The sequence below is a fragment of the Neoarius graeffei genome, chromosome 23, assembly GCF_027579695.1.
Source record: "Neoarius graeffei isolate fNeoGra1 chromosome 23, fNeoGra1.pri, whole genome shotgun sequence".
Classification (NCBI taxonomy): domain Eukaryota; kingdom Metazoa; phylum Chordata; class Actinopteri; order Siluriformes; family Ariidae; genus Neoarius; species Neoarius graeffei.
Window position 1 is genome coordinate 38,915,509 of NC_083591.1, and position 13,034 is coordinate 38,928,542.

General features: G+C 43.8%; 1 protein-coding gene across 1 annotated transcript in view; it reads left to right on the forward strand.

Annotated features, from left to right (window-relative positions):
- The first annotated feature begins 203 nt into the window (after positions 1-203).
- Positions 204-13,034, forward strand: part of sema6ba (sema domain, transmembrane domain (TM), and cytoplasmic domain, (semaphorin) 6Ba) — a 224,719-nt gene continuing 211,888 nt past the window's right edge. Inside the window, exon 1 of the mRNA XM_060906139.1 lies at positions 204-287. The gene's annotated coding sequence lies outside the window, so the exon portion shown is untranslated. The remainder of the gene's footprint in view (positions 288-13,034) is intronic.

Sequence of the window (13,034 nt, forward strand, 5' to 3'; positions counted from 1 at the left end):
TTCTCGAACTCAGCCATATACCCTGATATTTCTTTTTCTCTTCCTTCTTACTACCCCCTCTCTTCTCCCCCCTTCTCCTTCTCCCTTCTCTTCCTCTTCTCTAATGCCCATCCACCCCCTCTCAATCTCCTTTTCATAGTCAGAGGTGTGGCTCTTCCCACAGCACTAAATCTCACCTTATTACACAAGGAAAGAGAGAAAGAAACAGATCCATGAGAGATTTACAAGACATTATCACACTGCTCAGACCTGGAGCAGGATTTCAGATTTCAGTTTGGATGGAGAAGGTGAGGAACACACCAAGGACTCTCGACCCAGGCAGCAGGCGTGTGTGTGGACCAACGGGGTGTCAGAGCTCCTGTCAGGTTCTGGTTAGTTGTTTCATGAATGTTGCTATTCATGCCTTTCTGACCCAGGTGGTGTGGTTTGTTGATTTAAGATTCAATGCAAAAGGCAGTTTTGTCCTTCTGTTAAGTGATCTTTGTGGATTTTTGTGCATTTGTTGTATACAGTATCGCAAAGGGCAATATTCCGAGTCAGTGACATAAGTTCAAAAGTTACATCAATATTTACACATGGAAAGATATGTGTATTGAGAGACAGGCTATGCAGCTCCTTGTGTTGATTTTCTGTGCTTCTCTGCTGGTTTTCAGGCATGTCTAGACCACTATCTTTAAACAATGAAAGGATAGAAAATGCAGACGAAAGACGCAAATAATGCTTTTTTTTATAATAATATTGGAATATCAGATGAAAGTTCAAATTCAATCTGAATTGCTTGAAACTGGTCTCACTGAATTCAGAATTGAATGCAGAACAACTTACCTTTTACAGAATTAAAATATGTATATCCGTTCTTGAGATATTACAAATCAAAGATTGAAAAAAAATGGCTTAATTTTTAGAAAACTGCCGTAATATTCTGTATTACGATAGCATGGGGGCGGCACGGTGGTGTAGTGATTAGCGCTGTCGCCTCACAGCAAGAAGGTCCGGGTTCGAGCCCCGTGGCCGGCGAGGGCCTTTCTGTGCAGAGTTTGCATGTTCTCCCCGTGTCCGCGTGGGTTTCCTCCGGGTGCTCCGGTTTCCCCCACAGTCCAAAGACATGCAGGTTAGGTTAACTGGTGACTCTAAATTGACCGTAGGTGTGAATGCGAGTGTGAATGGTTGTCTGTGTCTATGTGTCAGCCCTGTGATGACCTGGCGACTTGTCCAGGGTGTACCCCGCCTTTCGCCCGTAGTCAGCTGGGATAGGCTCCAGCTTGCCTGCGACCCTGTAGAAGGATAAAGTGGCTACAGATAATGAGATGAGATGAGACGATAGCATGATCCAGAATGGGCCTCATTAGCCAATGAGATTAAAAGTTTTTTCTTAATAACTTTTTTTTATTTTTCAAGATATTTACATGAAAATTGGCAGGCACATAGATGGTTGTATACTGAATACGAAGTTTGAACAATTCATAAAAACAAATTAGCATTTAATTAGTATGAATTATGCTAATTATGTAACAAAGTTAAATCGGTACACTCAATAAAATAGGAATAAAAGACTATTTCTAACACCCTCTTTGTATGCTAAGGCCTTTGTATTTCTCAAAAGTAGGGCCTACTAGTGTTTATATGAAAGAATATAAATGATTATTTTGATTAATATTCACAGCTTTAAAGGCGAACGTCGAAAAAAAGTGTGAGCCACATCCAATAAACATTTCCATTTAACTGAATTGAAATTGACACTTGCATTTCTGACTTCCGTTTTTTTAAAATATCATTCTGACCACTAAGACCTCAGTACTTTTCATCAAAACAGCTACGCTTATATTCTAAAGTAGTTATTTATTTCCATGAATCAGTTTGATCTGAAAAAAAAAGTAGGTAAAGCTATGAAAACTCACTTCAAAGTCTCCCCTGAAGCATAACATCAAAACTAGCTGACGGAAAATTTTGCTGAATACTTCATCAGAGACAGTGAGAGCGAGAGAAAGTTACCTGATTTGATATTTACGAGTAATCCAGTTGGAAACTGATCAGAAGAGAGACAGCCTGAGCGCTTTCCTGTGACTCAAAAATCACCGGCAGTTTTCTGACGTTCCGCGAGCAGGGAGTTTTTACTTTGTTGTACCAACTTCAACCTGCCGTTACTCCCAAAGTACTGAACAGATCTTAACGAGATAAGTTTCTTTGGAAAGCAGAAATTATAAGCTTTTTAATGATTGTATTCACGATAGAAAATATTCAAGAGTTAGGCAATGACAGATTTGGAAACTTAGATGAGCGTCTGCATGCACAATTTTCACAGCACGGCCAGCGAGCGTCTGATATGCCTAATATTACTTTGTAACATAAAAGCATGTGATAATTTAAAATATAAATTAAAAAAAATGCCTAGTATGATGATAGATGAATGAAGCACTGAAATACAAATCAAAGAATCAGTATGGTTTCTGCACATTATTTGGCAACTTATAAAACAGCACTTGATAGTGCATATCCTATAATTTAGCATTAATTAATGATACGAATTTAAGGTCAGGAAATTGTATGTATATGTTACAGGTGTGGCGGCACGGTGGTGTAGTGGTTAGCGCTGTCGCCTCACAGCAAGAAGGTCCTGGGTTCGAGCCCCGGGGCCGGCGAGGGCCTTTCTGTGTGGAGTTTGCATGTTCTCCCCGTGTCCGCGTGGGTTTCCTCCGGGTGCTCCGGTTTCCCCCACAGTCCAAAGACATGCAGGTTAGGTTAACTGGTGACTCTAAATTGACCGTAGGTGTGAATGTGAGTGTGAATGGTTGTCTGTGTCTATGTGTCAGCCCTGTGATGACCTGGCGACTTGTCCAGGGTGTACCCCGCCTTTCGCCCGTAGTCAGCTGGGATAGGCTCCAGCTTGCCTGCGACCCTGTAGAAGGATAAAGCGGCTAGAGATGATGAGATGAGATGTTACAGGTGACTTTTGAAATCAGGTGATTCAAGATTTACCCCTGTGAATTAAGATTTAGGGTTAGGGTTTGGGTGATCTAGTGGAATGTTTAATTTCTTTATTGCAACGGAACCCTCCGTAGTGTCATGGTGGATTAAGCTGAAGGTTCTGAGTTTGATTCCCAGCAAGGACAGGAAAAAAAAAAGCAGGTTAAATTAGACAAAGACAGGTATAGAAGTGTAATTCTGGCTAGGGAGGTATAAGAGGATAGAAGATATAAAGGGAGTGGAGGGGGGGAAGGTGAATAGGGAGTGGTTGTTGAAGTGTTCTTGTTCTTTTCTGAACCCTGCCAAAAAATTCCCGTTAAGAATGTCGACCTAATTCACCAAAGTAAATGTCAAATCACCTAGGTGAATCCAGATTCACCTGATTTCGAAAATCACCTGTAACATGTATATGGGATGTATATTATTTCATCACACTTTTAATTTGCTATATTGAGCACTTAAATTAATAAAGTAATGCCATTGTTTTGGTGAATTTGATGAGCTATCTTATAAAGAAAGCACTCCCTGGTTTAAAGGATAAGCTGACCAAGCACTAATCTGCTATGCTTACAGCTCAGTTTAAATTAATTCCTATTCGTATCCATTAAAAACAAAATATTTTGTGCGGTGCATAGTCAGGTCTGAATATGAATAGCAAAGCGCACAAGTTCAGTAGGAACTCCTCACTAAAGAGTGCCGAAGTCAACTTGGGCTAAGCAGTGAATTTCTAGCCACAGAGCAGGCTTGTAGTACTCGAGTCCGACTCATGCCTTAATTTTAAGGACTCGTGACTTGACTTGGACTTGAGCACTGATGACTCGGACTTGTGCATTAATTAACTGCATCCGGACTTGTAAATTGGAGACGAGGACTTCTTTATTTTTGTAACATGCCATAATAATTGGCACAAGATATTTTTATTTATATCCACATTAATTTTTATACTAATTTTGTGCCAGAGAATGCACATTCACCTGTTCATACGTCATGTTCAGGAACAAATTAATCTTAATGGCGCAAACCTAAAATGCCAAGAGAGATTGCTTATACAGACTTCTCATGCAGTGGGAAAACCTGCACTGCTATATGTTCCATATGTAGAAGAACTATTGAAGAGACGACGGGGACGACCTCGAACTTCAGTCGTCATTTGGCAAGACTCCACCCTGAGAAGGAAGTGACATGCTATGTTCATTGCTCTGTTGATAGCAGGGCTTGCTGACCGATGAACTAGCTGGTGTTAACCCTTTCTCATGTTATTTGCCCTGCTGATAGCGGGGCTTGTGTCGGACTCAGCTCAGATCAATAGTGGACTCGACTCAGAATTTTCTTTAATGACTTGGACTTGGGGGCGGCACGGTGGTGTAGTGTTTAGCGCTGTCGCCTCACAGCAAGAAGGTCCGGGTTCGAGCCACGTGGCCGGCGAGGACCCTTCTGTGCGGAGTTTGCATGTTCTCCCCGTGTCCGCGTGGGTTTCCTCCGGGTGCTCCGGTTTCCCCCACAGTCCAAAGACATGCAGGTTAGGTTAACTGGTGACTCTAAATTGACCGTAGGTGTGAATGTGAGTGTGAATGGTTGTCTGTGTCTATGTGTCAGCCCTGTGATGACCTGGCGACTTGTCCAGGGTGTACCCCGCCTTTCACCCGTAGTCAGCTGGGATAGGCTCCAGCTTGCCTGCGACCCTGTAGAACAGGATAAAGCGGCTAGGGATAATGAGATAACGAGATGAGACTTGGACTTGAACACTGGGAACTCGAGACTGGACTCGGACTTAAGGTTTAGTGACTTGACTAAACCTCAGAGCAACTCTGGTATCAGTGTCAGCTTGAAAATAAGTTTACATGTCACCACACGAAATATTGGACCACTGAATACTGACTACCTGTGACATTTCATATGCATACTGTTCATCCCTGCTTTAGCCCTGATGACTGACTGTTGGTATTGAATTCAGGTCTGTTTTACTCTCAACACTTATAATGTAGTGGCACTTTGGCTTCCTGCAGTGGTTCTTATTAGTGTCCTCCAGACAGCCACAGGGGAACAAGTTTTATGATTTCAAGACAGCGGAAAGGCTTCAACCCAGGGACATTTCTATGATTGTCCTTACTGTGGTCTCGACGCAGTTGCCTGTCTTAGATAGTGTATGAGGGACATTCTCATAGCGAAATCTCTCGAGATTTAAAACGAGCTTAACGAGCCAAAGGTGAGTGGGCGGTTAGGTGCTGCTTACAAAAGCCTTGTGTGCAACTTCTTGGCACATTAAGGCTATGTTCACACTGCAGGCTGAAGTGACTCAAATCCGATTTTTTTGCCCATATGCGACCTGTATCCGATCTTTTATTGACAATATGAACGACACAGATCCGATTTTTTCAAATCCGACCCAGGCCGTTTGGATATGTGGTCCTAATTCCGATTCCTATCCGCTCTTTTCATATGCGACTTCAGTCTGAACCGCCAGGTCGCATTCATCTGACTTACACGTCATCAACAAGCCACAAACATCACTATTCTGCGCTGAAGTGGGCGGCGGGTCTCTCAAAAAAAGTTACAACAACATGGCGCATAATCACGGGCTCAGATAGACGGTGGGATGGGTGGGATTCGTCCCACCCAGATTTAAATTCACTTTGTTCGTCTATGCTGTCTTTCCTTGCATAAGGCAAACCTCACAGAAAAATCAAAAGACTAATTACCATTCGGTTTATTGAGGTGCACGGCAGTGTATACATAGTTGCAACAACTCACATAAAACAAAACAAAGACTGATATTCGGTTGGTTGAGCTGCGCAGACTGCACAGGTTGCGAGCTCGAGTTTGGTTGCTATGGTAACCCACAAGAAGTTTGACAGGCATATCGGGGTTGGGGTTGGTTTGCTGGCAGCTTTGTCCCCCCCAGTTTTTTGTCCCCCCCAGTTCAAAAAACGTATCTGCGCCCCTGCGCATGACATCAATGCGAGGGACGCTTCGGGCTGTGAAGGTTCTGAATCTTCTCAATGGAAGGACGCAGAGGTTAGGGAGCTGATTTCCATTTGGGGGGATGCAGCTATTCAAGCTAGATTGGATGGGTCATACCGCAACCGGGCGGTTTTACTTCCGTAAACTCTGGCCATGCTCAGTGCGTGTGACGTCGTCGTATCCTGCAATGTGCATGCGGAACACTTTTAGGTCGCTTTTCGTTCATACTGAGGATCACATACAAGTCGCATATATTTGTTAATGTGAACGACCTCACAAAAAAATCGGATTTCACAAAAAAACCGGAATTGAGCATTAAGCCTTGCAGTGTGAACGTAGCGTAAGATACAATTTAAGGATTTCTTCATTCACTAATCTAAAATCTATTTTTTTGTGGTTCTCCAAATGCAAACACGGGTCTCATTTCTGAAGCGTAGCCTAATAGGAAGAAAACAAAACATGACTTTTGATCCCTGTGACCGACCCGCCGTGCTAAGGAGTCAAGAGAGCAATAAAAGGATGGCAGCAAGATGGATGGAGGGAGGGAAGGGAGAGGAGAAGGAGAAGTAAGAAAGAGAGTGAACAAGAGGAAGGTTCTGGGCAGTTTGTGAATTCTAGAACAGATTTAATGGTGTCTGTTATCATGGTCTGTCTTCTGGTTCCTTTGTTTTGTTTATATGGTCCCTTTGTTAGTCTCCGGCTATAAAGGTGCACTGGCTCTCGTTCGCTCTCTTTCTCTTACCCTCACGTCTTTCTCACAGTCTGTTTCTTGAACACATCCATATGCTGACAGTGTATCCAGGGTGATTTTAAAAAATTTTTTTTTTAGTTTTCCTGGTTGTTTTATCTTTCTTGAATTCTGCCTGACTGCTTTTCTTCTGTAATTACACACTCATCATCATATGAGAAGGATGTGAATCTCATATTCTCCCCTCTGTGCCTCATAAAACTGTAAGTAAATTATGAAGGATAAGCCTCGTAGGGTTGCTATTAATTTAGGACTCGTTACCGAATGCATCAGGTGATCTCCTGGTCTCAAATTCACGCTGTCGTGTCTCACTTTCTCCCTCGCTCGACCACCCCCAAAGGGATGCCTTAATTACATTATTCTGTGTTTTATCTCTGTAGAACACTCATAATTGCATTGGCTGCTATTGAAAAAACAAACAAACAACCAAACAAACAAACCACAGAACACTAGCTAATATGGAGTTGCACTGTTGAGGAGTAACGTAATCTGTATGAAACCACTGAGATACATGCAACGCATTTGACAGAAATGAGCAAGCTGGAACAGCATCATACAGTATATAAGAGAGGCGCATGAATGCAGCATCATAGGGTGTTTCCTTGACACCTGTAATCATCTCCAGCAGGAAATCATACTCAGCTTTATTATTATAGTACTTAAAGATGTGTCTGATCATACGGTGAACAGATTTTAAAGCAGCGGGTCCAGACTTCTTTGGTTCTTCGTGGACTTGGTGACCGTGGCGTTGGAAATACCAGGGGCGCAGATACGTTTTTTTGAACTGGGGGGGACAAAGCTGCCAGCAAACCAACCCCAACATGTGTTGTCAACATGTGTTGACTTTCTAACTATGCCTGTGTGTTGCGTGAGCGGCAGTCAGTCAACAACTCTTCGCAAAGTTTCCTTATGAAACAATATGCTCGCTGAAATTATGGCAGGGAACGCCAGATTAAACATTAAAACTGTACTTTCACTACGACATTACTTTGAATAGACTATCAAAAAATTGCAAGGTGATATGATAAAGTAAGGCACAGTTTACTTACGGTCGTTGTTTTTTGAAAAAACGATGCAATCGTTTTCTGCTTTTTCGGTTTGGCACCCTTCATCATGCCGTGTTGGGGTCCTGAACTAGGAGCTGTCCCCGATATGCCTGTCAAACTTGTTGTGGGTAACCATAGCAACCAAGCTCGAGCTCGCAACCTGTGCAGCTCAACCAACCGAATATCAGTCTTTGTTTTGTTTTATGTGAGTTGTTGCAACTATGTATGTACTGCTGTGCACCTCAATAAACCGAATGGTAATTAGTCTTTTGATTTTTCCGTGAGGTTTGCCTTATGCAAAGAAAGACAGCATAGATGTTTTTTCCTCCCTATAAGTGGGGGGGACCGAACGAGGTGAATTTAAATCTGGGTGGGACAAATCCCACCCGTCCCACCCTCTATCTGTGCCTGTGGGAAATACAGTTCTATTTTGTCACATTTGAAATCCGAACAAATAACAGCTCGCACATTATACAGTAAGTGTCTAGCATCAGGCTGAGAATAGCATTTGGTTCCACAGTAGAGCCATTAAACACCAACAAACGGAACTTAAAGTTACATTTGTTCAGCAAACAGCAAACTTCGCAAGTCATGTAAAATGCTAGTTTTAATTACAATTAATAGTGTAGCAACATTAGCTAAGCTACCTAAATGCAGTATTGTGCTAATAATGATGGCTGTTTCCTTGGTCCGAGGATCAGGGAATCGGTTGACAGGCTCTGAGGTGGCTGTGCAGGCCAATTCTTGACCGGCACACTCGGGAGCAGTTGGGGCAGGCGTATCCTTTGACTGGGTTGGCTGGCTGAAGGTGAGCCGCTCTCCTGCGCTGGCGCTTCTCTTCCGCCGCAGCTCTCCTGGCAGCTTCAAAGGCCTTGGTGCCTTCCTTGATGGTTGACCTCCATGTGGGACGGTCTCTGGCAATCCTTTCCCAGGTGGTAGTGGGAATGTTGGCAGCACTCAGCTGGCACTTAAGCTGGTCCTTGTAGCGCTTGCATGGCCCGCCAGCTTTCCTTTTTCCCTCACTAAGCTCTCCGAAGAAAACGACTTTGGGGAGATGGCTGTCGTCCATACGGCACATGTGTCCTGCCCATCTCAGCTGTCTATTGAGGAGGATGGCTTCCACACTAGGCAAGTTGGCCTGTTCCAGCACTGTGTTGTTTGTGGTGTAGTCTTGCCACCTTATCCTCATGATGGTGCAGAGGCATCGTTGGTGAAATCGCTCGAGGAGTTTGATGTGTTTACGGTACAACAGTTCTGTGGGTGGAAACAAACATCTTGTTGATAAGAGAGGTCAGAAGAAAATGGCCAGATTAGTTTGAGCTGCCAGGAAGGATACAGCTTGCTTGTTAGCTTAGCTAACATTACTTCTCCAGCAGAGAGAGGCCCCTGGCTGCAGCCTGTGGGATTAGGTGCAAAAACCATGGAAAGACAACTACAGGAAACACCCGAACCCAAACCCTAAGCCTTGTACATATTAGCCCCGATACACTCCCTGGGCACTTTAATAGGAATTTGTTCTTGAATGTAAGATTCCTGTTCTTGGCTGGCAGGAGTGGAACCCAATGTGTTCTTCTGCTGTTGCATGCTGAGATGCTTTTCTGCTCACCACAGTTGTAAAGAGTTGCTATGAGTTGCTATATCCTTCCTGGCAGCTCAAACTAATCTGGCCATTTCCCTCTGACCTCTCTTATCAACAAGACGTTTGTTTCCACCCACAGAACTGTCATTCACTCAGTATTTTTTGTTTTTTGCACCACTCTGTGTAAACTCTAGAGACTGTTGTGTGTGAAAACCTCAGGAGAGCAGCAGATCACCAACACCCATGCCACACTTTGAGAACACAGTTTTTCCCATTCTGGGCGGCACAGTGGTGTAGCGATTAGCACTGTCTCCTCGCAGCAAGAAGGTTCTGGATTCGAGCCCAGTGGCCAACGGGGGCCTTTCTGTGTGGAGTTTGCAGCACAGTGTCTGCGTGGGTTTCCTCTGGGTGCTCCGGTTTCCCCCACAGTCCAAAGACATGCAGGTCAGGCTAATTGGTGGCTCTAAATTGACCGTCAGTGTGAATTGTTGTTTGTCTATATGTATCAGCCCTGTGATGATCTAACGACTTGTCCAGGGTGTACCCCGCCTCTCGCCCACAGTCAGCTGGGATAGGCTCCAGCTTGCCCGCCACCCTGCACCGGATAAGTGGTTATGCATAATGGATGGATTTTTCCCATTTTGATGTTTGAAGTGAACATTAACTGACGCTCTTGATTTTGGATCTGCCTGATTTTATGCATTGTGCTGCTGTCAAGGGATTGGCTGATTAGAGAACTGCATAAAGCAGCAGGCGTGTGGGTGTTCCTAATAAAGTGGCAGGTGACTATATGGTAAGTGTGTGACATCTCTCTCCATCTACATCCAGTCCTGCAGGCTGCAGCAAGACATTCCTTGCAAGCAGCGTGTATTTGCCATTGCTAGTTCACTAAAAAGATAGCTATCATTAAGGCCAGTAGTCATATTTGCTCGCGCGTTTGCTAACATTACGGTACGCCAACACAACATAGGTAACTTCTTTTGATGGACAAGTCAGTGTATAGGTGGCATGCAGGAGAGGGGACATTACGACAAGTGTATGTAAAATACTGGGTTTAATTACACAATACTCACCGGCCACTTTATTAGGAATACCCATCCACCTGCTGTTTTATGGCGTTCTCTAATCAGCCGATCCCTTGACAGCAGCACAATCATGCAGATACAAATCAAGACCTTCAGCTAATGTTCACTTTGAACATCAGAAAAGGAAAAATTGTGATCTCAAAGTGTGACTTTTTTTAATTGTAGCGTGGGTGTTGGTTTGAGCCAGATGGACTAGTTTGAGTATTTCTGAAACTGCTGATCTCCTGGGGTTTTCACACACAACAGTCTCTAGAGTTTACACAGAATGGTGCAAAAAACAAAAAAACATCAAATGAGCGAAAGTTCTGTGGGTGGAAACATCTTGTTGATAAGAGACGTCAGAGGGAAATGGCCAGATTAGTTTGAGGTGCCAAGAAGGATATAGCAACTCATAGTAACTCTTTGCAACCGTGGTGAGCAGAAAAGCATCTCAGCATGCAAAAGAAGAACACCACATTGAGTTCCACTCCTGCCAGCCAAGAGCAGGAATCTTAGAATCAAGCACAAGTAGATATTAAAGTGGCCGGTGAGTGTAATAGTTCAGCAATATTAGTTAAGCTACCTAAGCACAGCATTGTGCTAATAATTATCCAGCTTGCTAGTTATCTTAGCGAACATTATGTCTCCAGCAGTAGGTTGTTATGACTCATCTCATCTCATTATCTCTAGACGCTTTATCCTGTTCTACAGGGTCGCAGGCAAGCTGGAGCCTATCCCAGCTGACTACGGGCGAAAGGCGGGGTACACCCTGGACAAGTCGCCAGGTCATCACAGGGCTGATACATAGACACAGACAACCATTCACACTCACATTCACACCTACGGTCAATTTAGAGTCACCAGTTAACCTAACCTGCATGTCTTTGGACTGTGGGGGAAACCGGAGCACCCGGAGGAAACCCACGCGGACATGGGGAGAACATGCAAACTCCACACAGAAAGGCCCTCACCGGCCATGGGGCTCGAACCCGGACCTTCTTGCTGTGAGGCGACAGCGCTAACCACTACACCACCGTGCCGCCCCGTTGTTATGACTAGTTCCCTAAAAAAAAAGCCAGTAGTCATGTTTGCTAGCATGTTTGCTAATTTTAGGCCAGCATTTTTAACAGAGCAGACTGTAGTGCGGTTTTGATGAACCATTTGGTGTATAGGTGGAGTGTAGAGGAGTGGAGGCGCAGTCGGCATCATGGGCATGGGGTGTAGAGAGGGGCATTATTCGCCATGATGGGATTAGTAAAATCAAATAAAGCTAGCAATATGCTATTTGTGTCCAGATAAAAGTCGAAATTTGTATGAGGTTGCTCCCATTTAGTCATTAGAAATTAAATTACAGCATACAGTGTATATATAGCATATGGTAAATACAGTGGACGGTGTATGGTTGCTGCCTCAATGCCCCAGGGTCCCTGAAGCTCCGGTAACTGTCTGTGTGCAATTTCTGTACATGTTCTCACTATGTTTGTGTGGGTTTTCTCCAGGGTCTCCATTTACCTCCCACCTCCCAAAAAGATGCCAGTAGGTAGATCGGCGAAGATAAATGACTCCTAGGTGTGAATGAGTTTGTTAATGTGTATACTAATAGTGCCCTGTGATGGACTTGCATCCCATCCAGGACGTATTCCCAAGTCACACTCAGTATTCCCAGGATAGACGTCGCAGATTCCTTACACACTTAACCAGGATAAAGTTGCAACTGAAAGTCAATTAGAGTGAGTGTATATACGAATCCAAACGTCAGACATACTTCAGATATTGTTCAGAATCCACACTGATCCCAATTTCCTGTTCACGACCACATAATCAATCAACAGACACCGAGGTACCCGGGAGGAAGAAGGAAAAGTCGACACTATTTGTTCCTTTGGGACTGTCAATTCCAAATCTCTATAATACGTTCCTTTCTTTCCACTCATTCAGTCCAGCTGATTAGAAATAATCGATTGTGTCAGCTTTGTGTTTGGAGTCTCAGAGATGTAGTATACAGCAGCAGGGATGCTGTGTGTAGATTGAAGTCTTTTGTTATGTCGTGTTGGCTGCGCATCTGCGTTCCAAACTGCTGTTTGCTGTTTGTGCGCGTGGGTAATGTGCTGGAAAAAAAGGAGCTTTGACAAACTGGCATAAATCATCAGGCAATTAAACAATGTGCAGAGGAATTCGCCATTTGAATGACAAGGAAGGAAGAGAAAAGACCAGAAAAAAAAAAGGAAAAAAGTGATGAGCAGATGGTGGCATCCCTTGTTTTGTGCCCTTTTGAACTGGTCACTCAGAGCAGACATTCTTCTTTCGCTCAAATAGGAAATTAGTATGTAATTATTGGTGTGTGTGTGTGTGTGTGTGTGTGTGTGGTCGGTCTTCAGACTCCTAATTGTGGGTTGTCTGTGAAGAAGGCGGACTTCACACCTTCAATCTGGAAGCATTCCGGGCAAAGCAATTGCCTGAGATAAAAGCTGTTTTCTAGTAGTTTTATGGTTACACGTGTGCACATACACTGCGCGCACATACATACATACATACATACATACATACATACATACATACATACGTACGTATGTACCGTATGTGTGTGTGTGTGTGTGTGTGTGTGTGTGTCATGCAGATGTTTTTCTGAGGTTGGCTCAAACACCAAAGACATAATTTGTTTCAATTGCAGG